At 37.3% G+C, this 23,382-nt stretch overlaps 1 protein-coding gene across 1 annotated transcript in view; it reads left to right on the top strand.

The window, feature by feature from the left end:
• COL4A6 (collagen type IV alpha 6 chain) overlaps nt 1-23,382 on the top strand; it is a 303,150-nt gene that overhangs the window by 120,939 nt on the left and 158,829 nt on the right. The gene's annotated exons all lie outside the window — the stretch shown is intronic.

Raw genomic sequence — 23,382 nt, 5'->3', positions numbered from 1 at the left:
CCCTCTAGGTCCATGAAGGCAATATCTTTTTCCATCCCCTTCCTTTTAGTCTGTGTGTGTCTTTTAATCTGAAGTGAGTCTCTTATAGGCAGCATATGTAGGGATCTTGTTTTCTTATCCATTGAGCCACTCTATCTTTTTGTTGGAGCACTTAATTCTTTTCCATTTGAGGTACTTGTTGATAGGAATGTAGTTATTACTATTCTTTATTCGTGTTTTTGATACTTTTTTTTTATTCTTAAAAAAGTTGCTCCAATATCTCCTGTAATACTGGCTTGGTGTTGATGAATTCCTTTAGCTTATTTTTGTCTAGGAAGCTCTTTATCTGTCCTTCAACTCTAAATAATTGCTTTACTGGATAAAGTATTCTTGATTATAGATCCTGGGTTTTCATCACTTTGAATATTTTGTGCTAAGCCCTTCTGTCTGAATAGTTTCTTTTGAGAAATCAGCTGCCAGTCTTATGGGAGCCCCCTTGTAGGTAACTAACTGCTTTTCTCTTGCTGCTTTTAAGATTTTCTCTTTGTAATTAACCTTTGACACTTCAATTACAATGTGTCTTGGTGTGGGCCTCTTAGGGTTCATCTTTTTTGGGACTCTCTGAGCTTCCTGGGGTTTTATGTCTATTTCCTTCACCAGGTTAGGGAAGTTTTTCATCATTATTCCTTCAAATAGTTTTTTTTTAACTTCTTGTTATCCCTGTTCTCCTTCAAGTAGCCCTATGACATGGATATTTTTTCATTTAATTATGTCCCATAGGCTCCTTAAATTATTAGGATATTCTTGGCTTCGTTTTTCTTGCCGTTCTGATTGGGTGTTCTTGGTTTCTCCATCCTCTATATCAGTGGTTTGATCCTCTTCTTCATCCACTCTGTTAATTGCCTGTAATATACTTTTCATCTCAGATAATGTGTTCTTAATTTCTGACTGGTTCCCTTTTATAATTTTCATTTCTATTTTTGTGATTTTTATCTCTTTTTTTAAAGTTCTCACTAAGTTCATTTACTCTCCCCCTAAGTTTATTGGGCATCTTTGTAATCAGTGCTTTGTACTCTGCATTTGTTAGATTGCTTGACTCAATTATTCCTGGATCTCTGTTCTGTTCTTTCATGTGGTTTCTGCTTCTTTGTCTTCCCACTTTGACTGTCTTTCTGTGTCTATTTCTATGTAATAAGCAACGCTCCTAAGTCTCCTGGTCTTATTAGTGTGGCTTTGTGTAGTAGATGTCCAGCAGCATAGTCCTAAGAGAGGTTCAGTTGCAGACCAAGTTTAGCCCCAGCCTGTGGCCATCTGGGGCCACCTGTGAAGATTCAGCAAGCAATCCACAGATGCTGTGCTTATAGTTGCCTCAAGAGGCCATGCCAGAACCCAAGGTCAGCTACTACCAGTGTGGGTCTTGGAGCTGCTCATGACAGGATACAAGACTCACCAGGGACACAACTGGATGAGAGTTGGGTAGGGCTGCAAGTTGGGAGAGGCACAGTTTCAGGGAATCTTCTGGGCAGAGTGACCTCTGTTACCCCGTTTGATGATTCCTCAGCTATGGTGATGCTGCGTCCGCATGCTGGGATGGGGAAGGGCTCGACAGACGAACAACAGATACCACAAGCACTTCTGCCTCGGAGAAAGCTTTGCATCTGGCCCTCACTCTGACAACTCAGTGTTCCCCTGTAAGTTCCTGGTGCCCCCCCCGCCCCCAAGCAACCAGCCTGGCTCTGGTGCTCAGAGTGAGCGAGTCCAGCTCAGCAAAAGTCTACTCCTGGACACAGCTTCTTTAAGAGGCATCTGTAGCTGCCAGCTGCTGCTGCTGTAGCCTCTGTCCCACTCACCCACTCAGGACTGGGCAGCCTCACATTTTTGCTCCCTCCTACCTTCTACTGTTGCAGGTCGATGTGTTATATCTCTCCCTAGTTGTAGTGCTTCTGTTCATTTAGACCCCCAGGTGACTCTGGTTGCTGTTTGTTCCGTTTTTCCATCACACCTTTGATGTGGTCGCAAGAAGGGATGAACATAGCCTCTATCATCTACACCATTTTTTCTGATCTCCCTACAATCAATTGTCAGTTAACTTTTGTATATAGTGTGAGGTACAGATCAAATTGATCAAATTGATTGATTGATTGATTGATTGATTTAGCATATAGATGTCCAATTATTCCAACGCCATTTGTTGAAGACTATTCTTTTTCTGCTGAATTGCTTTTGCAGCTTTGTCAAATTGACCACGTATGTGTGGGTCTATTTCTAGACTCTCTATCCTGTTCCACTGATATATTCGTCTATCTTTATGCCAATAATACACTGTCTTAATTGCTGTAGCTTTTATGTTTTTGAAGTCAGGTTCTGTAAGTCTTTAAACATTTTTTGTCTTTTTTCAAATGTTTTGGCTATTCTTGATCCTTTGCATTTCCATGTGCAGTTTAAAATTACATTGAATCTATGATGATCAATTGTGGAGAAATCAATATCTTAATAATATCTTTTCACTATTCAGGTCTTTAATTTTCCTAGCAATTATGTTTTCAGTGTACAGATTTTGCACATTATTTTGTCAGATTTATCCCTAAGTATTTCATATATTTGATGTTATAATTATTTTTAATTTCAATTTTAATTGTTGTTAATTTATAAAAATATAATTCATTTTTTAATATTTATCTTGTATCATCAAATATTACTAAATTCACTTATTAGGTCTAGCAGCTTTTTTTGTAGATGTCATAATATTTTTTACATTGTCATCTGTGAATAAAGATAGATTTACATCTTCCTTTCAAATTTGGATGCCTTTTTTCCCTTATGCTTTACCACACTGTCTAGAATCTCTAGTAGGGTTAAATAGAAGTGCAAATGTGAACATCTTTGCCTTGCTCTCAGTCTTAGTGCAGAATGCATTCAGACTTTCATCATTAGTTATAATGCTTAGGATTTTTCATAGATAATCTGTAGCAAATTGAAGAAGTTTCCTTCTATTTCTACTTTGCTTTGAGTTTTTGTCAAGGTTGTTGAATTTTATAAAATTATTTTCTGCATCTATTGAGATGACCCTATATCCTCCCCTCTTTGGTCTGCTAACATGGTGAATTGTGTTGATTGATTTTTTAATGTTAAGCCAACCTACCATTCATGGAATAAACTACACTTGGATATAATGTACCATCATTTTTTATATTGTTGAAATCAATTTTCTCAATTTTTGTTAAGAATTTTTGTGTCTATACTCCTGAATGATATTAGTCTGTAATGGTAATGCTTGACTCATAGAATGAGCTAGGAGGCAACCCCTCATTTTCAATTTTCTGGAAGAGTTTGTGTAGGAGTGGTATTACTTATTTCTTAAATATTTGGTAGAAATCACCAGAGAGACTGTCTAGCTTAGTTTTCTTTGTGGGCAATGTTTGGTTACAAATTCAGGGTTTTTTTTTTAATTGATATAATATTATTCAGATTATCCACTTCTTCATTAAGGTTTGGTAGTTTTTATATTGCAAAGGAATTACCAAAGATATAACTGGGCCTTGCCACAGATGGGCTTTCTGAAATCAGTTGTATATGTCTTTGCCTAGAAACTAAAAGAAAAGTGGATGAGTTTCAAAGCTATGAAACAGAAACACAGATAGAAATACAAGACCACACATTTGCTTGTGGGCTTTGGCTAAGGGCAAAACTTTTGAACTGGAGCTTCGACTTTGCTTATGGCATACAAAACTTTATTTTATATATTTTTTATTTTTTTTAGCATGGTACTTTTTAGTCTTTTGCCACCAACCAAGCAGACTACTTGACTAGTTTCTATTTTCTGCATATAAAAAGGGATTAGGGCTGTTTTTTCTAATTTTAGAAATACAGGCATACGTGACAAGTTGATTTGTCTTGCTCACCCTGCAAAAATTAACTTTTCAAAGGATTTACAGCTTACAATTATAGCCATAAAATTAGGTAAAAGTATTATGCTGTTCTTGGCAAATGAAGACAGAGATCTTAGTCTACTATTAATGGGTTTTATACTTGGTGGGTGGGGAATTGGGGGTCCTATTATTTTTCTTCTAGTCATGAGAGATGGATTTTCTATGAAACATTCTATTTTCTTGGTTCTGGTCCTCCTTCCAATGTCATCTTTCCTCATCTCTGAGCAAGACAAAACATCTTTAGCTTCATCTACATCAGTAAGCCTTAGCTAAATATCTAGCTAAACATTATCTTCATGGAAACAACTTCTATTTGTATTCCATTCTGTTTCCTCCTAATAGTTGCCACTGCTGGTGAACTCTACGTGGACTCACTGTCCATCTCAACTGAGCATTTGTTAGACTCCCTCCCCCTAATAGAAAAAGAAAGGGCAGTGTCCTTGATCACTTGAATTCAATAACATGAGACAGTCTGTCAGGATATTTCCAGCAAACTGCAGCCTCTGGAATTCTAATCCTTCTTATTCCTATAGATTCAGCTCATAGCTTATTAAGTTTTCCACCCTAATTTAGGCTCCTAACTAGAAACTCTAAAGTATTTTGTTTTCAAATTGAGATGATTTTCCTGAAAGAATCACATTATAAATGAGTGATAAGGCTCTGAACCAAGCCACTAAAGCATAAAGATTAGTAGCAAGAGTAGGCTCACAGAAAGTAGGAGGACATACAGCCCCAACATGCATTGCACAGCTGGGGAAACTGAGGCATAACCTAACCACTCAAAGTAATCTTGTATATTTTTAATAGAAAACTGTCATTGCAATTTATCTGAAGTAGTGAAAAAGGAGGCTGTTAGAGTGGTCAATAAATAGCATAATGAAACATTAATAGTGATGTTGGAAGAGAAGAGGTTACATTTAAGAAAAGATATACTAATGTATCATATATGAGTTATATCTCAATAAAATCATTACCAAAAAAAAAAAGAAAAGACAGGATGTGACTGGGGTTTCCAGAGAAATGGATGGGCTATGAAAGATATGCCAGGAAAATGTAATAGCTGAAAAATAGACCTCTAAAAGTAGAATATTGGAGGTGATGAGTGGGCCTTCAGTGGTAGGCTGAGCCTTATTTAGAGCAGATCTCAAATGTTGTGCTCGGATTTTGAACTTTGTGGATAAAAGTCATCAAATGTTTTTGAGAGAAGACAGAACATATTTACATCTAAATTTTAGAAAGGTTTCTCTTTACCTTTTCCGATGATATTTCTCACTTCTTTTGATTATAGTTATCTCCTTCATTAGGCTTTAAGTTCCTTGAGAGCAATAAATGTTTTCTAAATATTTGTCTTTTTTCCATAGTGCTTAACGCAGTGCCTTTATACTCAGCAGATGTGCATTCAAGATTATCTTCAAATTAGTAAAGTGAACTTGGTGTGAGAAAGCCTTGGTTCTAATCTTGTCCCTTTCTGGTTATGTTCTCTCTATTTAAATATACCTTAGATCCATTCTCTTCTCCCCATTGAACCACCATAATCCTTGTTCAGGCCACCATCTTCTCTCACTGCAATAGTCTACTAATTGGTCTCCCACCTCACTACCACCCCCCTCTTGTCCATTATCCATACTGTCACTAATTTTTTTTTCTAAAATATCACTCTGATCATGCTTAAAATTATTCAGTGACTTCCTGTTGCCCTGAGGATAAAAACCATCCTCCCTAACATGGCCTACAAGACTCTGCATAAGCAAATCTTTGCTTGCTTATATAGCATCATCTCATGTAACTTTCCCCAAAACTTTCTTGTTTCAGTCACTCTGGCTTTCTTTTAGTTTCCCCTATGTGCCATGCTCTCTCTCATCATAGGACATGTACATATATTGTTTCCTCTGCCTGGAAGATTCTCTGTCTCACTCCCATCCCTTAACCTAGTTGATGCTTCTTCATTCTTCAGACTTCAGTTTAAGAAATACTTTCTTAGGTAAACCTTCTCCAATTCTGTTAAGGAGGCCAAATGCTTGTTTCGTGTTTTCATCTCCTTCCATTGGTCTCCTTTGTATCATATAGCACAATTATAATTAGAATATTATTGTTTTCCCAATGCCTGTCTCCTCTACAAGAATATAGAGCAGGGGACATATTTTATTTAATAGTATACTCTCAGGGTGTAATCCAGTGTCTGGCACAGAATTGGCACTCAATAAATATTTGTTGAATGAAGGAATAATGCTTATGTCTTAATGACTTAAACATTGTAAACTTTCACAGCATCCTGTTTCAACAGCATCCATCTCACTTTTCACAATTATTATTTTTTTAAATATTTGTGTAAGTATGTATTTGTATTGCCTTATGAGAATATAAGCTCCATGATAGCAGAGGACATATTTATTTTTTAACTAAACTATAGTTTAAAAACAATAAAATGTACTGATTCTAATTGTATAGTTTGATGAGTTTTGACAAATGTGTACACTTATAAACATCACTCCAAACAAGATATAAAACATGTCCATTATCCCAGAAAGTACCCTTATACCCTCAGTCAATCTCATCCCTCTACTCCTGCAGAGGTAACTACTATTCTGATTTCTATCATCATGCCTTGCTTATTCTAGAGCTTGTGTAAATGGATTCATACTGCATATGCTCTTATGTGTCTGGCTTCTTTCACATACCATAATGTCTGTGAGATTCATCCATGCAGCCACATGTATCAATAGTTTGTGTGTTTTTTTTTTATTTCTAAGTAGTATTCCATTGTACAAATATACCACAATTTGTTTATTAATTCATCTACTGTTGGAAATTTGGGCTCTTTCCACTTTGGGGTTATTATGAATAAAGTTGCAATGAACATTCATAAACAAGTCATATTCAATTTTTTATCATCTTATCCCCAGCATCTAGCACAGTGCCTGGTACACAGCAGGCACTCGATAAATATTCAGTGAGAAAAATGAATGAATGTAATCCTTACAATGTTAATCATAACTCTACCTTTCCCTCCTCCTTTGGAAAGCATATTAGAATACAAATGATTAAGAGTGAGCCAATTACAGAAAGAAATTTAAATACCCTCTTAATTTTCTAAAAAGTAAGGTGCAGAATTTGTACTTTAAATATCATTACTAACCATTACTTATGGCGCACCTCACAACTGAACTTGTCATACAAGTGTGTCATGATCCTATATGTAAGATTTCCAGATAAAATATAGGATGGCAAGTTAAATTTGAATTTCAGATAAACCGAAATAGTTTTTTAGTATGTCCCTATCATTACATGGAACATACTTATACGGATTTGGGACATACTTATAGTAAAAAGTTGTTGTTTCTCTGAAATTTAAATTTAACTTGGCATCCTGAATTTTTATTTGCTAAATCTGTTCACCTTTACTACATGTGAACTGTGGGGCTTCTGGTCCTCAGGCCCCTTCCAGCCTTAAATTGTAAAGATTCCTCACGTTTCCAGTGACTGGCCCTAGGAAATGCTGGTTTTTTTTCATAGCTGTCATTAAGTACTAACTAACACAGGAAAAAGAGACATCTATTTTAAAAATACTGTTGGCAACATTCACTTTAAATTCTAACTGGACACTACATCCCCTCAGTCTGGCTGGCTAGGGCTTTTTCAAGTGAAATCCAGCATGCTTGTTCCTCTCTCCAACCCTGGGCCCCATCAGTTGTGTTTGTGTGTGTATGTGAACACATCAGACAAACATTGGAGGGAAATAACTTCCTGCACTACTCAGCAATGTTTTGTGTCAGCTTCATCCTTAAAGTGTGGGTGACAAGTTCCAGCTGGTAGGGACCCAGCTCTTACAAATTGCTTCTTTCTCTTCCCAGAACCTTTTATTCATAAACTCATAGGGAATTATTCTTGAAAGGCAAGTGCACATTAAACAAATGACAAGACTCAGCTTGGCTTAGTGTGTGTGTGTGTGTGTGTGTGTGTGTGTGTGTGTGTGTGTGTGTGTGTGTGTGTGTTTAAATATCAATGAATAGGTTTTGTTTTAGAATTGCTCAAAGTAAAGCCAGACTCCGTATTACTTTTATTTTTAAAAAATATATATTTTTTATTTTTCAATTATAGTTGGCATACAATATTATATTAGTTTCAGGTGTACAACATGGTGATTAAACATTTATATATCTTATGAAGTGATCACCTCAATAAATCTAGTACTTGTCTGACAGCATACATACTTATTACAATATTATTGACTATTTTCCTTATGCTATACTTTATACTCCCATGACTATTTTGTAACTACTAATTTGTACTTCTTAATCCCTTCCCCTCTTTTACCCACCTCCCCCAACCCTCCTTCCTTCTGGCAACCTTCAAAATGTTCTCTGTGTCTATGAGTTTCTTTGTTTTGTTTGTGTATGTTGTTCCTTAGATTCCACATGTAAATGAAATAATATGGCATTTGTCTTTCTCTGTCTGAATTACTCCACTCAGCACAATACCCTCTAGGTCCATCCATGTTATTTCAGATGGCAAGACTTCATTCTTTTTTCATGGCTGAGTGATATTCCACTGTATGTATGTAGCTGCTCTTTTTTATCCATTCATCCATTGGTGGTCACCCAGGTTGCTTCCGTATCTTGGCTATGGTAAATAATGTTACAATGAATATATGGATATCTTTTCAAAGTAGTATCTTGGGTTTTATGGATAAATACCCAGAAATGGAATTACTGAGTCCTTCTTTATCTTTTGTTACAGCCCTTTTTATAAAGTCTATTTTGTCTGGTATAAGTATTGATACCCCAGATTTTTTTTCATTTCCATTTTCATGAAACATCTTTTTTCACCCCTTTACTTTCAGTCTGTGTGTGTGTGTGTTTTGATCTGAAGTGAGTCTCTTGTAGTCAGCACATGTAAGGGTCTTGTTTTCTTTTCCATTCAGCCATTCTATCTTCTCATAGCAGTCCATCACCTTAACCACTCGGCCATCTTGTCCCAGTCACCTTATCTTTTGATTGGAACATTTTATCCTTTTTCATTTGAAGTAATTGTTGATAGATATGTAGTTATTGCCATTTTATTATTCATATATGTATATGAATAAGAATATATATATTATATATATATACAATATGTTTATATTGTAATATATATATTCTTCTTCTTAAGGAAATTCCTTTAACGTTTCTTATAATACTGGCTTGGTGTTAATGAACTCCTTTAGCATTTTGGGGAGAGTCTGGGAAGCTCTTTATCTGTCCTTTGATTCTAAATGATAGCTTTGCTGAGTAATCTTGGTTATAAGTCTTTGTTCTTCATCACTTTGAATATTTCATGCCATTCCCTTCTAGCTTGTAAAGTTTCTGTTGAGGAATCAGCTGCCAATCTTATGGGAGGCACTTCATAGGTAACAAACTGCTTTTCTCTTGCTACTTTGAAGATTCTCTCTGTCTTTAACCTTTGTCATTTAATTATGATGTGTCTTGGTGTGGGTTCATCTTGTTTGAGACTCTCTGAGCTACCTGGGGTTGTATTCTATTTCCTTCACCAGGTTAGGGAAGTTTTCCATATTATTTCTTCAAATCGGTTTTCAATTCCTTGCTCTCTCTCTTCTCCTTCTGGTACCCCTATGATGTGAATGTTGTTGCACTTGATGGTGTTCCAGAGGCCTTTTAAACTATCCTCATTTTTATGGATACTTTTTTCTTCTTCCTATTCTGATTGGGTGTTTTCTGCTACCTTATCTTCTAAATTACTGATTCCGTCTCTGCTTCATCTAATTTACTGCTGATTTCTCCTAAGGTATTCTTCATTTCAATTATTTTATTCTTCATTTCTGAATGGTTCTTTTTTATGTTTTTTATCTCCATTTTTATGTTTTCTATATCTTTGTTAAAATCTTCACTGAGTTCATCTACTCTTCCCCTAAGTGCATTGAACATCCTTACAGTCAGTGTTTCTAACTCTGCATCTGGTAGATTGCTTGTCTCCATTTTGTTCAATTCTTTTTCTGGAGCTTTGTTCTGTTCTTTCATTTGGAACATGTTTCTTTGTCTCTCCATTTTTTTCTGCCTCCCTAAGTTTGTTTCTATGTATTAGGTAGGGCTGCTATGTGTCTTGGGCATAGTAGAGTGGTTTTATGTAGTAGTTGTCCCATGGGACCCAGTGGTTCAGTCTTCTCTGGTCACCTGAGCCAAGTGTTCAAGGTATGTCCCTTGTATGTCATGTGTATGCCCTCCTGTTATAGTTGAGCCTTTGTTGCTATTTGCATGTAAATGGGAAGGACTGAACCTTGGGCTGATTGATTGTGAGGACTGGCCAGTGAGAGGCTGACCCAACAGAGCAGGATCACTTTTGCAAGGCTCTGATGCCCGCCCACTCTGCCCTGTTGGTGTGTCCCCCTCAGATGCCCTGGGTGGTACTCCTGCTTCAGTCAAAGCTGGCTACCAGGTGTTTGGGCCCAAGGGCCTCCTGGAAGGGGCCCAGCTACAGGCCAAGTTCAGCTGTGTCCTGTGCCCTGCCAAGGGCCACCTAGCAAATGTTGCCAGGCAATCTGCAGATGGCCACTCCTATGCTGGGTTTAGAGGTGCCTCGAGAAGTTAAGCCAGGAACCAAGGCTGGCTGCCACTAGTGCTAGGCTTGGAGCTGCTCAGGAAGAGGTATGGGGCATGCCAAAGTCAGATGCTGCTTATTTGGGTTTTGTGAATCTTTGAGACGTTTTAAGAAAGTCCACAGCATGAGCTAAGACAGGCCATTTGTACAGAAAAAAAAAAAAACAGGAGGCAGCTTGGGTGCCCCACAATTTTGGAAGGGTAGGGTCTCAGGGAATCACCAGGACAGGGCAAGCAGCCTTAGACAGACTGATGGAGACTCAGATATAGTAGCTCCTGTGTCCTCATGCCAGGAGAGGAAAAAGGCTCAATAAAGAATCAATGTACTCTGCTAGCACTTCTGTTTGGGAGAAAGCAGCCCCTCCGGCCCTCACCCTGAAGCCAGACAACTAAGTTCCTCTCCATATTTCCTGGCACTCCTCAAGCAGCTGCCCCAGTGCTGGACCTAAGAGCAAAAGCATCCATTACTGAGTAAGGCCATTTGTGAACCCTTTAAGAGAAATGTTTACAACTCCCACAGCCTTCTGTCTCACTCAGCCACTGGTCTTCACAGCCAGAGGTTGTGGGAACTTCTCTTCCTGGAATCCTGGGCTGGGAAGCGCAGTGTGGGGCTGTGACCTTTAACTCCTCCAAGAGACCCTCTGCAGCCATGATATCCCTCTTAATTCTCGATTGCCACATGAGGTTGTGGTACCAGCTTGTTTTGTGTCTCCTCCACTCCTACAAGTCTTGAGGTGACCTCTAATCTGTATCCCCAGTGTACAACTTCTGTTCAGCCAGACCTCAGACAACTCCTAATGATGGTTATTCTGTAGTTTACTTGTAATTTTGATGTGGTTGTGAGAGGCGTCTAACATAGTGTTTACCTACTAAGCCATCTTGAATGGAAGTCTAGACTCTCTCTATTATTAGTACAAAGTTCAGAACCCTAAGATGAGGTTAAAGGGGGCCTGGTTTAGTGGAAGAGCACTAAAATTTTGAGTCAAACCTGGATTTGAATTTGTGCCACTTCCTAGCTGTCTGACCTTGGGTAAGCAAACTATTTAACCACTCTAATCCTCAGTTACCTCATCTGTGAAACGATGATGGTAATAGTGTCTACCTCACAGTTTATAGTTGGGTCAGTTCTGTGACATAACAAAAGTGAAATACTTAGCCAGGCACATAGCGATGCTCAATAAGTGGTAGCCATTATTGTGCATGTGGCCCGAGGAGTAGGTCTGATCCATCCAAAGAAGCCTTTCTGGGTTTCTGAACCCTGAGTCCATGAGCATGGAATGAAGGTTATTAAAGAGTACCTCATCGTCTTGTATTATTTTTTCATTTTAGACATTTAGCTGTGCACTGAAAAACGAAGCCTTCAAGTCCACTTTGTCACTTAACTAGCAAGCAACACCAATTCTCTAAGATTCATTTTTTTTAATCTAAAAAACACATAAAAATTCTTTCTTTGTATGTTTCAAAAGTAGTTATGGTAATCATACCTGAAGATTGTTCAGAAAGTGTACAAACAGTATCGGTAATATTGCAAAGTTGATTTTTTTTAAAGGCACTTCTTTTGACACTCTTCTTTTCATGACTTACTAATTTCAGGCTAGTTCCTGTAACTAGTGATAGTGGGTCCAGTGGAAAAATACAAGAGGCAGGGAGTGAAAATACCTGTTTATTTTTTTTTCCAGGTGTCCTTTTTTTAATCTTTTTTTTAAGTTTATTGGGGTAATATTGGTTAATACAATTATATAATTTTCAGGTGACATTATAATTTGACATCTATATATTCTATTGTGTGATTACCACCCAGAGTCCAGTTTCCTTCAGCTACCATATATTTGATCCCATTTACCACTTCACCCTCCCCCAACACCACTATATTTGACCCCCTTTACCTGGTCTACCTCTTCCAACCTCCCCCATGCCCTTACATCTGGTAACAACTAGTCCATTGTCCATGTTCCTAAGTCTATGTTTGTCCTGTTCGTTTGTTGCTTTAAGATTTATATCCCATGTATAAGTGATATGATATATTTTCAGCTTCTGTCTGGCTTATTTTGCTTAGCATGATTATCTCGAGGTCCATCCATGTTGTCGCAAATGGCAGTATTTCATCTCTTCTTATGGCTGAGTAATATTCCATTGTATATCTATACCACAGCTTCTTTACCCAATCATCTATTGTAGGACACTTCAGTTGCTTCCATGTCCTGGCCACTGCAAATAATGCTGCAATGAACATCGGCGTGCAAATATCTTTTCAGATATAGGTTTTCAAGTCTTTGGGGTAAATATTCAGTAGAGGGATTGCTGGATCATATGATAGATCAATTCTTACTCTTTTGAGGAACCTCCATACTATTTTCCACAATGGCTGTACCAATTTACAGTCCCATCAGCAGTGTATGAGCGTTCCTTTTTCTCTACATCCTCTCCAATATTTCTTATTATTTGTCATGTTGATTACAGCTATTCTAACAGGTGTGAAATGGTATCTGATTGTGGTTTTGATATGCATTTCTCTAATAGCTAGCGATGTTGAGCATCTTTTCATATAGTTGTCGGCCATTTGTAGGTCTTCTAGGGAGATGTGTCTGTTCAGGTCCTCTGTCCAGTTTTTGATTGGATCATTTGTTTTTTTTTTATTATTGTGTCATATGAATTATTTATACATTTTGAATATTAGGCCCTTATCAGAGGTGTTGCTTGCAAATATATTTTCCCATTTGGACGATTGTCTTTTTACCTTGTTGACAGTTTCTTTTGCTGAGCAGAAGCTTTTTAGTTTGATGTAGTCCCATTCATTTATTTTTGCTTTTACTTCCCTTACCTTTCAGGTCACATTCATAAAATCTTCTTTAAGCCCAAGGTCCTTGAGTTTAGTTCCTGTATTTTCTTTTATACATTTTACTGTTTTACATCTTATATTCAGGTCCTTAATCCATTTTGAGTTAATTTTGGTGTGCGGTGATAGACAACAATCTACATTCATTCTTCTGCAGGTGGCTTTCCAGTTTTCCCAGCAACCTTTATTGAAAAGGCTTTCCTTTCTCCACTGTATATTTTTGGCATTTTTGTCGAAAATAATTTGCCCATATAAATATTGATTTATTTCTAGATTCTTGATTCTGTACCACTGATCCGTGCATCTATTTTTCTGCCAATACCATGCCATTTTAATTACTTTCGCTTTTTAGTATAATTTGAAGTCGGGCAGAGTGATACCTCCAGCATCATTCTTTTTTCTCAGAATGGTTTTGGCAATTCAGGGTCTTCTGTGCTTCCATACAAATCAGATGATTTTTTTGTTCCATTTCTTTAAAAACTGCCGATGGGATTTTGATGGGAATTGCATTAAATCTGTATAATGCTTTAGGTAATATGAGCATTTTAACTATGTTTATTCTTCCAATCCAAGAACACAAAATATCTTTCCATTTCTTTGTATCTTCTTCAATTTATTTTAATACGGTCTTATAGTTTTCACTATATAGGTCCTTAACATGTTTCATTAAATTTATTTAGGGATTTCTATATAGAGAATCATATCATCTACAAATAGTGACAGATTGACTTCTTTGTTTCCTATTTGAATGCCTTTTATATCTTTCTCTTGCCTGTTTGCACTTGCTAGGACCTCTAATGTTATATTGAATAACAGTGGTGATAGTGGGCAACCTTGCCTTGTTCGTGATCTTAGAGGGAAGGTTTTTAGTTTTTCACCATTAAGTATAATATTGGCTGAGGGTTTGACATATATGGCCTTTATTGTGTTAAGGTACTTTCTTTCCATACCAATTTTGTTAAGTGTTTTGATCATAAATGGTTGCTGTATCTTGTCGAAGGATTTTTCTGCATGTATTCATATGATCATATGATTCTTATTTTTTAATTTGTTTAAAAACATCGATCGATATGCATATGTTGAACCATCCCTGTTCCCCTGGGACGAAGCTTACTTAATCATAGTGTATAATATTTTTAATATGTTGCTGTATTCGGTTCACTAGTATCTTATTTAGATTTTTATATCTACGTTCATGAGGTATATTGATCTATAGATTTCTTTTTTTGTGTTATCTTTACCAGGTTTTGGTATCAGAGCAATATTGGCCTCATAAAATGAATTGGGAAGTACTGACTCCTCTTCGATTTTTTGGAAGAATTTGAGGAAAATAGGTATTAAATCTTCTTTGAATGTTTGGTAGAATTCACTGATGAAGCCATCTGGTCCTGGACTTTTATTCTTTATTTTTTTGTAGGTTTTTGATGATTGTATCAATTTCCATATTGCTGATTGGTCTTTTTAGATTTTCCAGATATTCTTGATTCAGTCTAAGGAGATTGTATTTTTCTAAGTACTGGTCCATTTCCTCTAGGTTATTACATTTGGTGTTATATACTTTTTCATAGTATTCTTGCATGGTCCCTGTATTTCTGCGATGTCCGTCGTAATTTTCCCTCTTTTATCCCTGACTTTATTTGTGTCCTTTCTCTTTTTTCTTTGATGAGTCTAGCCAGGGGTTTGTCAATTTTATTAACCTTCTCGAAGAAACAGTTCCTTGTTGTATTTATTTTTCCTATTTATTTTCAATTTCATTTATTTCTGCTCTAATTTTGATTATTTATTTCCTTTTGCTAACTTTAGGCCTCATTTGTTCTTCGTTTTCTAGTTTTTTTAAAGTGACGCTTAAGTTGTTTATTTGGGCTCATTCTTGTTTTTGAAGATAGGCCTGTAATGATATGAACTTTCCTCTTATGTCCGCTTTTGCCATGTCTCAAAAGTTTTGATATGTTCTACCATCATTATCATTATTCATTACTATGTATCTCTTGCTCTGTCTTGTTATTTCTTCTCTGACCCAGTTATTCTTCAGTAGCATGTTGTTTAATCTCCATGTGGTTCTTCCTGCTTTCTTTCTACAGTTGAACTCTAGTTTCAAAGCATTATGATCAGAGAATGTGGTTGGTCTGATTTCAATTCTCTTATATTTGTTGAGGCTACCTCTGTGTCCCTGTATGTGGTCGATTCTTGAGAATGTTCCATGTGCACTAGAGAAAAATATATAAGTAGCCGTTTTGGGATGGAAGGTTCTGTATATGTCAATTATGTCCAATTGGTCTAATGTGTCATCTAAGGATGTGATTTTCTTATTGATTTTCTGTTTGGTTGATCTGTTCATATCCAACAGTGGAGTATTTAGGTCCCCTAGTACGATAGTGTTTTGGTCTGTTTCTCTCTTTAGTTCTGTTAGCAATTGCTTTACATATATTGGCATTCCCTGATTGAGAGCATAGATATTAATAAGTGTTATGTCTTCTGGGTGCGTGATTCTCTTTATCATTATGAAGTGTCTCTCAGTATCTTTCTTTACCATTTTTATTTCGAAGTCTATTTTGTCCAATATTAGTACTGCTACTCCCACTTTTCTTTGAACGTGCCTCATCTCCTTTTTCTTCTGAACGTGCCTTATCTCCTTTCCTCTTTGCTTGAAATATCATTTTCCACCCTTTCAGTTTTAGTCTACATTTGTCTTTGAAGCTGAGATGTGTCTCCTGGAGAAAGCATATGGTTGGGTTTTGGTTTTTGATCCATTTTGCAACTCTGTGCCTCTTTATTGATGAATTCAGTCCATTTACATTTCGGGTGATTATTGAAATATATATATATATATATATATATATATATATATATATATATATGTATATATATATATATATGGCTTCTTATAGTCATTTTATCTTGTTCCTGGTAGCTCATTGTTTCCATTGCTTCCTTGTCTTTGTGTTTCTGTTTTCTTTATTTTGGTTGGCTTTTGTGGGTTCTCCATTTGGTTCTTCTTGTTTTATGTTATATACTTCAGTTCTGAATCTTTGGTGTGTGATTACCATTACAAACATGTAAAGGATAGTTATGTATATTCAGTCTTCCATTTTCTTCTGCGCATGCCTTTCCTTTCCTCTTTGCGAATTTGGATTTTTGAATCTTCTCCTTTTCAGTCATTGTTATCTCAATTTGTCTCTATGTATGCTGAACATTCATTTCTATCTTGCTATAACAATTCTCTTCTTATTATTTTAGTTTATAATGCCCAGTTCTTAGTAAGGGTTGCACTCCTCTGTTTCTATTTGCCTGATAGTCACCTTGCTCCTAATTATGTATTTTTTGTTTGTTTGTTTGTTTGTTTGTTTGTTTGTTTTAGGTAAGCTGACCCCTTTCAGTATTTCCTGTAGTGCAGGCCTCGTAGTGGAGAATTTCCTCAATTATTGTATGTTTGGAAAGGTCATAATTTCTCCTTCATATCTAAAGGAGAGCTTAGCTGGATACATTATTCTAGGCTGGTAGTTCCTTTTACTTAATAGTTTAAATGTTTGATTCCACTCCTTTCTGGCTTGTAAGTTTTCCGCTGAGAATTGATGATAATCTAATGGGTTTTCTTTATAAGTTACCATCTTCTTTTCCCTGGCTTCCCTGAGAATTCTATCTTTGACGTTGATTTTTGATAACTTTAATACAATGTGTCTTGGTGAATTTGCGGGGGGGCGCCGATGGGTTGAGATAATTGGGTGTTTTGTTGACTTCTTGAATTCCAAGCTCCAGCTCATTCCTTAGACTTGGAAAATTCTCATCCACTATTTGAAAATGCTTTCTAGTCGCTCTTCCTTTTCCTCACCTTCGGTAATGCCCATTTTTCTTATGTTTTCTCTCCTGATGGTATCAGCTAGTTCTTGTATTTCTCTTTTATTATTTTTCATTCTTTGGTTTCTCTCTTCTTCCTTCTGATTTATTTCTAGATTTCTGTCTTCGATATCACTGATCCTTTCCTCCATTTGGTCGATTCTATTTCCCAAGTTTGCTATTTCATTTTTCAACTCTTGTAGTGTGTTCTTCATCTCCAGAAGTTCTATTTGGCTCCTTTTGAGGGTTTTAATCTCCTTGCTAAAGAACTCATTCTACTCATCTAGTTGTTTTTTCAGTTCCTGAAATTGTTGATATGATTTGTTTCAGATCTCATTAAGTTTTTTCAGAAGTACCATCCTGAATTCTCTGTCATTTAAGTCACATATTTCTATGTCTGTAAGCTTATTTTCTGGAGATTTTTCTCTTTCCTTCTGAGCTGCCTTGTCACTTTGGTTGTTCATAGTGTTTAATGGACTATTTTTTCTGCCTGGGCATTAATGGAAGTGTGTACTGCTTTCCCCCAGCCTGCCCTCCCCAGAAAGAAGATTTATTGTATTATGGTCCCTAGCCTGTTGCAAATAATGTTTTCTTCTTTTGGTTCCCAGTAGGTGGCATCTAAACCTCTTGGATCTCTGCTTTATTTAAAGTTTTAATAATGTCTTTCTTTCCTTATAAATGTTTAATCATGCTCGCTACCCTCAATCGCAGTTCCTGTTACTGTTAGTGACAGTTTCGGTAGCGTTTGCTCAGATTCCCCTGGGGCTCCACTGTTCTGTCTTGGAGGGTATAGGGGCAGGAGCCCTCTAGGTTGAGGGATAGGGACTGTGGCTCAGCCTCAGTTTTGCAGCCATGGCTGGTAAAAATCAATTGTTGTTTCTCTGCCATCCTCGCTTTTCTGCCGTCCCTGTTTCTCTGCCTTCTGCCCTGATGATTGGGCACTGCTGCCAGCTGCGTGGAGCTCACGGCACTCTTGGGCAGGGCTGTTCAGGGAAGTCACCAATCCTTCTCCCCTTCCCCTCCTCCTACAGGAAGCTCCAGCTGGGAGAGGCTGCTGCTTTGTTTCTCCCAGTCCACCGCCCAACACTCAGGGTTCTGACCTGTGGTAGCTCTTATCTGCAGATCCCACGGTCACATTTGCTGGTGTGCAGTTTGAGTGTTTTTTGCTGAGTTTTAAATGTTCAGCTTATTGTTGTTTCAAGGGGAGAGATCTGGGAACATCTCTCACACCGCCATATTTAACTTAATCCTCCCTGCTTCAACCCTTGCCCCACTGTAGTTCACACAGAAACTAGAGTGACCTATCTTAAAAAGTAAATCAGTAGATGCCACTCCTGTGTTCAAAACCATTCAGTGTTTTTCCAAAATCAAATTATTTACAGTGGTCTATAAAATCTTTCATGACCTGCCCCTGCAACATCTCTGACCTCATCATCAACCTTAATCTCCTTATTCACTCCATTCCACACTCTGGACTCCTTGCTACTTAGCCAAAACATCAAGTGTGTTCTATCATTTTTACTGCCTCTGCTCTTGCCTTCACTCGGAACATTCACTCGTTCCCCAGATTACTACATAGCTTGCTCCCTCACAGAAGTTCTCAAACTTTACCGTACATCAGTATCACCGGAAGGGCTTGTTAAAACAGATTTCTGGGCCCCATTCTAAAATTTATGATTCAGTAGGTCTGGGCAGGGCAATAATTTACATTCCTAATATGTTTCCAGGACTGATAATACTGGCCCAAGGACCACTGCTTTGAGAAACACTGTTCTATGCTCAGAAGTCACCTAATGAGCAAAGCCTTCCCTGGCTTTCTATAAAGTAACAACCTGACCCCAACACTTTTTTGTCCTTTTTACCCTGCTTTATCTTCCTCCATAACACGTATTATCTGACAAATATGGATGTAATATTTATTTATTTCCTTTCCCTCTGGATTGCAAACATCATGAGAGCAGGGGTTTGGTTTTACTTGTGGCTGTATGATACAGCCTTTATCCCCTGTGTCTAACACAGTGCTTAGCACATAGTAGGTGCTTAATAAATATTTATTGAGTGAATGGTCAAAATAAAATGTTATATAGCCAGCTTTCTGTGACCTAAGATTCTGGAGGACTTGCTCACAAGGATAGCTCACTTCTTGGGTTATCTTTTGCGTCATTGTCATCTCTGCTACTGCTCATGCTGGAAATCACTAGTGATGCCTGGAAAAACATATTGATTTGTAGAAGGAACACTGTGATGTAACTATTTCAGAAAACCAAAGGGGGAAGGATAATCCCAACTGGAGCTGGTCCAACACTTGTAATCAGTTGTTCTGAGAGCAATAATTTCAAAGCTCTTTACTGAGTACCTGCTTGTGCAAGGGCTACAGAGAAGAATTAAACAAGAGACCTGTTCCCAGGCTGATGGCAGAACCAAATAGATTGAGTCAAATATGGCAAAACATCATTAGCAAAAAGGAGAGAGCAAGAACTTTTGCCTGAAATTGCCAAAAGGAAAAAAAATGGGGGTGGAGGGAGTCTTCACCAAGAATATGGTGTTTGAGCTGGGTTTTGAAGAATGATTAGAAGTTAGGTTTGTGGTAAATGGCAAAAGGGGGTAAAGAAGGCATTTTATACAAAGGATCCAGCACCAGCATTGAAAAAGATGTGTGTGATACTGGTGGCATTAAAAAATATTTAATAATCAGTTATACGCAGACATCAATAAATCCAAATAGGTATTCTAACCAAGTAGAGTAGATATAAGCCACAGACAAACTGGCATGGCTGTATTGTAGCTTATCACTTGATTATCAGTTTCGAAGTGAGATCAGAGTATTACAGAGATGCTGAGTAGTGTAGCATAGCTAATATTAATGTAATAATAATAGCTAACATTGAGTGCTTAATATATTCTAGGCACTGTGCTTTGCACGCTTTATCTTATTAGATCCTCAGTCAAGCCTTATACAGTAAATAGTGTTGCCATCTTCATTTTACAGATGGAAAATTGGGTATCAACAAGGTTAAAACATTTGCCTAAGATCACCCACCTCAGACATATTATAACTGGAATTTAAGCCTACACAGACTGACTCCAGAGTTTATATGCTTAACTAAGGTATAGTGCCTCAGGTAATGGCTAGGACATAGGTTGCCTTTCTAATACTGTGGAAATATACAAAGAGGTAAAATAGGTTGACCTTTCCCTTATAGACATTCTTGTTTGATTGAAAAAAAAAAACAAGACTCTCAGTCATGCAACCTAAGGAACATTGTAACAACTGTCCCACAGCAATATGACACTTGCCAAATGAGTAGGACATATAGTGTGTGCTGTGTCTTTTCACTGAGCTGGACTGGTCGTGGAAGAAATGGAACTTGAGCTTGGTCTTGAGACGTATGCAATAGTGGGAAGAATATGAAATTGGGGTTAGAAATGCTAGGGTCTGCTGACTAGCAGTGTGACCTGGGCCAAAGTAATTTCCTTCAGTGTTCTAATCTGTAAAATGGGTGATTTGGATTATACTAATAGTTCTCAACAGAGAACTATTTGGATTATACTAATAGTTCTCAACAGAGAACTATTGGAAATTGTGAGGTGTTTTGGAAATTGAGAGGGTGATTTTGGTTGTCAAAATGATTGGGGGAGGCTCTTAGATAGGGGCCGGGAATGATAGGTGTTCTGTACACTACAAAGAATTGTCCTGCTTCTATATTTAGAAGACCCCTGGACATCCATGGAGGTGAAAACTCTGTTTATAAATTATCTGAGCCTAGAACACAACCACATTTTACATATTGAAATACGTTTTTCATGGTTTTATCATTATCAATGAAAATTATCCAGTAAATAAAGTAGAGATTGAACTATTTTTTCAGAACTTTACAGTGAGTTATCTACCATTTCAGAGAATCACCACACTAATAGAAACTCCAATCATGATATTTGAGTCACCAATACCATATCCCAGTGTCATTATGCTTCAGTAGGCTGTAGCATTTATGGCAATTCTGTATTGAGCTGCTACTTCTGACGATTTCATTACATCTTCTCATATAGCCATGTATGAGCATTTACATATTGAGATATATATTGTTTCATTGTAAATGACTTTTTTTCTTTGTAATATAATTATGGTATAATGTGTTTTAAATTATTGTTTACATCTTTATTATAACTTATTCCTATGAATTTCTTTTCAGAATAGCAAGAAAGAATAAAAATACTTATAATAAAAAATGGTATGCTGGTCTGATGAAGTTAAGAACCACTGTATTAGATAATCTCTCAGGGTCTTTCTAGTTCTACTTTTCTGTGGGTATAAGGAGGGTTTGGATTTTGAGAAGAAGGAGAAGATAATTCTAATCCCAGGGAGTGACATGGCCTGGTTGAGCAGGGCTTGGAGTGACCGCAGACAAATCAGGATAGGGCAGAGACTTCCTCAGGGCCTGGTCTTATGATCCATGGAAGCCACTCCGTTTATCCCTCCCCCATCACTGTAACTGAAGACTCCTAGGGGAACTTCCAGGACTGGCATTACAGGAAAAATACTTGTGACCAGTGGGGCTTCTCTGGTTACTTTCTTCAATGACAGAGGACTGTGATGCTTTGCTGTCTGTTAACTGGGTGTCTTTGCCTCCTTGTTCTACCAAATCCCCAAGAAATCATAGTTTTGGCTCTTTACATTTTTGTTTAGCATCCTTTTATTGACATTTTCCCCCTGCCCTATTCAGCTCCCTTACCTCAGGCCTCATTGCTCTGTGCTAGAGATCTGGAAACTTTTGGTCAACGATAGATAGATCTTGTGGGACACCCAAAAGCCATTGTTTGAAAGTAGTCCATAGCTCTAAACAGACACCACTTCAACTTTGGCAATGCCTGTTGAATCCCCCTCCTTTGAAGCAGGTGCTTTTTATCATTTAGTAACATATTGGGTTTTTTTTCTTCCTACTAATTATATGTGCTCTTTGAAGACTGTTTGGAAAGTACAGAAATATATGGAGAAGCAAATACAAATTATCCATTATCCCAAGAAATATAGTACTCAACATAGACAAAATGACAGCATAGGTGAAGGTTAAATTCAATGCTACTCTGTCTCTCTGTTCTCTCTTCTATGATAACCACCAGTTTCCTCCTCTCACAGTACCTCTTGATCTCATCCTTATGAAAACTTGCCTGTCCTACATATGATAAAATGGAGGGCAAACTGGAAAGTGTACAATAGCACTTACCATGTCAAAGGCATATAAGAGAGATGAAATATCTCATATCAGGAAGGTGTTTGGAATCTAAAATAGCAATATTTTGTCATAGTTCTGCCATCACTACCTTATTACTGAGGTGTGGTGATAAAATGCTGTAGGAATGTCTAAAGAGATAAGAGACCATCTGAGAAATTCGCAGTGCTTCCTGGGACTTAAGAAAAGGCTCACAGTACAAAGAGGCAAGCATGATTAAGTATGAGGCTGGTTCATAAATATGCCCTCTCTTTTGAAAAAAAAAAAAACAGCCAACATTAAACAGAAAAGTTGGATGATACTAAATCCTTCCTAGAGATAAATGTCTTGTTACAGATAATAGCTAGAATTTATGTTTTGATTTTTCTCCAAGACGGATAAGATCAGAATGGCAGTTTCCACATTTTTGAGTCCTGATATAGAGAGTCTGGTAGACAGAGGACATAGAAAACACTAAGGTATAAGGGCTAGGGTCAAGACTTGGAAGTTAGTCAGACCTGGGTTCAAATCCCAGCTTCACTCATGTGGTCATCAAACATTCGTATATGCCATTCACTGTTTTAGACATTGGGGATACAATGTTGGACAACACAGATAAGGTCTCTACTAAAATGGAGCTTACATTCTAATGGAGAAAACAGAATTTTAATGTGGAAAATGTAATGTAGCAATATGATTAGAAGTAACTGGGGGCTACCTTAGGTTGAGTGGTCAGGAAAGGACTCTCTGATAATAGACAATCGAACTGAGATCTGGATGATGAAAAGGAGGCCCGCACAAAAAAAAATAAAAATAAAACCCTAAGAGAAGAACATTCCAGGCAGAATTAACAGCCAAGGCAAATGCCCTGAGACAGAAACACACTTAAGTTTTTAAAGAATAGAGTGAATACTTTTGTGATTGAAGCAGAGTGAGTCAGGAAGAGAGTGAGGAGATGAGGTTGGAGAGGGTCCGTGCATGTCAAGTTATTTGGGGGCCTTGTA

Source organism: Pteropus vampyrus, unplaced genomic scaffold (genome assembly GCF_000151845.1).
Source record: "Pteropus vampyrus isolate Shadow unplaced genomic scaffold, Pvam_2.0 Scaffold120, whole genome shotgun sequence".
NCBI lineage: Eukaryota > Metazoa > Chordata > Mammalia > Chiroptera > Pteropodidae > Pteropus > Pteropus vampyrus.
This window is presented reverse-complemented; position numbering and strand designations above follow the sequence as displayed.